A 4671-nucleotide genomic window follows, 5' to 3' on the forward strand; every position below is an offset into this window, starting at 1 on the left:
ATTTAGGAAAAATAATTTCTTCTCATACTAACTTAGGTGTTACTTTCAAATACTTAGAGAAATAATTTCCTCTCATTACCTTATTAAGATTTAATTTCTCTTATGAATAATATATGACCTAGGTTGACCAAAGTCAACCTCTTCATACTCATCATTTGAGAAAATGATTTAAATGAGGTTCCATACCTCATACAATTTAATCCTAACATGGTAGTGATTTAATGTCACCAAATAACTCAATATGAGGTTATATAGACCATGGTCCATACCTCATGTTGAACTACTTGAGACCAAGATTTAAATGAGAGGAAAACCTCTCATATAATTTAACACATAGTTGTAACTAGGTTAACAACTATCATTGAGGTGATTTAACATCCTCAACAATTCATTGGCTATTCTAACATTTCTTGTACTCACACCAACTATTCTATTCACACCCATACTACAATTAGGGTGCATTGGTTGTGTTGCTTTGAGGAAGATAATTTCCTCTTCTTACATATGTAAAGAATAGTTTCCATATGGTTTTTGAGAAATACTTTTCTCTCATTGAAATCTTCTTAAGATTTAATTTCTCAAACAATCCTACATGAAATCATGTTGACTCAAGTCAACCATTCATCATCATCATTTGAGAAATAGATTTAAATGAGGTAGAGTACCTCATACCATTTAATAACACTACATATGATTTAAATCTCTAAGTAATTCATATAGGTGAGTTTGGCCAGGGGTCCAAACATCACATGAATTTATTTGAGACAAGATTTAAATGAAGTATAAGACTTCATATGAATTACTTAATAGTTTTGGACAATATCAACTAGTTAAACTAGCCATATTGTACACTACTTAAACTAGGGCATGATCATGTAAAGTGACCACACCATTTTCTTGCACAAACAATTAGTGTAAGTCAAATGTGGGCTATTGGAGTTGGAATCAACTCAATATCTATTTTGGTTGATTTTTAAGAATTATTCTAAGGCAGAAAAGTCCCTGTCTTGTTGATTTTGCTACATTAATTCTACAAATAAATTTGTGATGGGACCAGTGGCATTTGATAGAGAATTTCACTAGCTTTCCAACGGTATAAAAATCATCAAATTTGGATAAGCCAAACAGATTCTATTGAATTTTGAAAACAGGGTCAGTATTCAATTTGGTTTAAACAGAAAAATCAAAATTTAAATGATTTGGGCTGCGCGGGAAAGAAACTGGGCCGAAAGATTTAAAATGCCAGGGAGGAAGAGTTGGGCCGGCCCATCAGTGCGTCCAGCGCGCAGCGGGCCAGCTGACAGGGGGACCCACCCGTCAGTGGGTGAAACTCACCGAATCGGTACGGGGGCTGAGAGGCGTTGGATTAGATGCAGATCGGGCGGTCGAGGCGCGTCGTCTCTGTCGAGGGGAGGGCTTGCTGCCGCGGCGGAGGTAGGGGGTCGACGGCGAGCTGGGACGTCGGCGATGATCAGCGACGGTGCAGAGCGGCGTTGTCGAGGACGAGGAAGCAGATGGCGCAGATGGCGGCTCGAATGGTGGCCTGAATCGACGGCGGCGATCTCAGGTCTGCCGCGGGCTCCGGCGTTTCATTGGGCGGCTCCGGTGGCTAATCAACGAGGAGAAGAGGTCGAGGAAGATCTGGGAGAGGAGTGAAGTCGAGCGGTGTGAGAAATGGAGGAGGAGGAGCTGTCCTTTTATAGGGGCGAGTTGGCCGTGAGGGGTGCGGCAAGGGTGACGAGCATCGCGGCGGCTCCGGCGGGGGAATCGGGTCGGTGTCTTCAGCACGAGCTAGGCGAGGTCCAGGCGGTGCTAGAGAGCTAGGGTACGAGGTGGGGGACGGTCTGGTTGGCGCGCGCGACGTCGAGCTCTGGCGGCATGGGCGCGGGATAATGGCGATGATGTCGACGGCGACAGGCGGCGCGGGGACACGGGACCGTGTCAGGCGGGTTGGCGCGGCGACGGTGATGCTCAAGGTGCAGAGAGGGGGGGCCAGGGGCTGCGCAGGTCGTCGGGGCGGCAGGTGGCCGTGGCGCGCGCTGGGGCGTGTCCACGCCGTGATCGGCATGGCCTGGGCCACTCTGGGCGCGCGTTGTCTGACGCGTGTGCGCTTCCTCTCCGGCAATGGCGGGCACAGGGGGTTGCAGGGGAGTGAGGTGGAGCCAGAGGACATGGTGGGCACGGCTGGTGAGGGAAGGAGGGGAGAGAGGTATGTCCATGTGTGACATGGCCGGCATGGCCATGCACACACTATGTTTTCTTGTCCCCTTTAGGGTTTATGGGGGTTGGCTAGGGTGAGAAAGGTCAAGGGAACAAGGTGGAGAGGTTTGGGGCAGGGTAGGGTTAGGCAAACACTATTTCAAATAGTGTTGATATAGTTCCCTATTTGGATTCCACAAATTTTGTCCAATTTTGATTTAATTCAAAAAGTTGGCCAATTTGAAAAGGGTGTGTTTGGTTTGGTTCTAAATGACCAGAGGCAAAGAGAGGTGGTGGTGGAATTTAGAAAATCAAAATATTGCAAAGTTCACTAAGTGGGGGATTGTTCCACTTAATTAAAAGTTGCAACTTTGCATGAGCATAGCAAAAGATCAAAAATGATTTTGGCCAGGGGTCTTTACAAAAAGGGTTCACCTTGATGTTGACTTTGAAATGGTGCAAAGAGTTAGCAAGATTTGGTTTGAGAAAATTGAATGGCAAGGGCTCAAAGTAGTGATCAGGCTAAAATTGGCAGATTTGACCAATATCACATGTGATCCCCAATTGAGTTCACATTTGGTTTGAATTGGGTTTCTTTGATTCCAAAAGTTGTAATAAGTGTTTAGTAACATTATACAACTAATGGGGAAGGCCAAAATGGTCTAGGGTCAAAATTTATAAAAATGGCATACACCATATGTGAGGGTTTTGGGATTTTCTAGCTTTTATTCTTTTCTTCCTCTTTGCTTCAATTTGACAAGAGTGAGGTTTATTTGGTGTTAGATTGAGTTAGGTGAAAGGTTCCAACCATTTTGAGACAAGGGAGGTGGCTAGGTCAAGATTGGATAATTTGGCTAAAGGTGTATGTGAGTGAAAAATGGAGTTATCTCACTATTTGATTTCTTTCCATTTGATTTGACTTTTCTTGACTCTAATGTGATTCCTATTGGTTTAGAAACATTTTCAAACCATTGAAACCATTTCACATGGTCTTGCTCAAAGGTTTGTAAAATTGGCCAAAATGCATGAGAGGTGACATGCCAATTTTTCTTATTCTTGTAAGGTGCTCCCCTTGCTTTACTTGAGCAAGGTTGAGGGTCAATTTAGGGTTAGATCAGGTTCAGAGATGGTTTCACACCATTTGGGTTAGGGTAGAAGTGCATAGGACAAGAATTGGTGAAAATGGCTATGTGTCACATATGCCTCTATGCATATGTGGCATTTGATTTTTAATTTGGCTAGGCTTGACCCAATTGATGTTGTTGAGATTTGAAATGGTATATAGGAGTGATCCAACCATTCAATTTCAAGTCTTAGGGTCAAGATCCTCAATTTCACAAATTTGATATTTTGCTCTCATATGCCTCTATGGCATTATTACTTTCTTTTTAACAAACTTTTGTTTCACTTTGGATTGGGTCGGAGAAGTACTAGATAAGGTTTAAGAAGGTTTTCTAATCTTCTAAATAAAGTAGAAAGGCCTAGGGTAAAGTTTTACCAAAATAGAAATAGGCCTATATGCCTCTTTCTTAAATAAGAGTTTTCCTTTTTATTTTATTTCTCAAAGATTGATGACAAGAGGGATGTGGTTTAGGGTTTAATAAGTTTTGCAAAGGTTCACCACTATTTAGCAAAATAAGAAAAGGTAGGGTTCAAGATTTACATATTAAGGCTATAGGCCCACCTATGGCTTTTCCTTTATTTTAGGTTTCTCAAAATAGATCCAAATGATTTTGGAAAAGGTTAGGGTTTAGGGTTTTTCTTATTTGATTTCTTTCTCTTTTAATTCTATTGGGTTTAGGATCTTTACTTGATCACTTTAGGGTTTTAGGGTTTACCACATAAGTATAATAACACTAATCATGGCAAAACACAAATAACAGGTAGGAGCACTAAGCATAGCACTCTATTTAAGAAAAGTTTTTGTTGGTTCTCATTTTTGGAAAAAGGAAATTCATTTTCTCTTTATTTTGAAATTTGGGGTGTTACAGAAGCCCTCGGCATATATTTGGCTCTAGGCGTAGACAGGGCTACGCCGACGGCCACCCTCGGCGTAGACTATTTTTCAAATTTGTCTAATTTTGTCAAAATTATAACTAATTCATATGATGTCAGAAAAATGCGTATAAGGTATCAAAATGTTCAGAAAAACATCCTCTATCCGTTTATATCAAAATTCATACATATTTGAATCATGTACAATACCATGTTAACATAGTAACAAATTAAACACTTTCTTATATGTCCCCGGGTTCCTGTTTTGGTCAGATGGCAATTTAAACGAAGTCATAAAATCACGCGGAGCCGCATGGCGTCATTTTATGTTTCCTAGTAACCACTCCAAAAGACGGAATTGGGATACGGCAGTTATTTTGGAAAACACATCACAAACAGGTCTATCAAGTCCGGAGTTCTATGGCTTTTAGGGGAAATGAGTAGAAAACGGGCCCGTGACACCGCATAGTTTATCGG

Source organism: Lolium rigidum, chromosome 3, assembly GCF_022539505.1.
Source record: "Lolium rigidum isolate FL_2022 chromosome 3, APGP_CSIRO_Lrig_0.1, whole genome shotgun sequence".
Lineage (NCBI taxonomy): Eukaryota > Viridiplantae > Streptophyta > Magnoliopsida > Poales > Poaceae > Lolium > Lolium rigidum.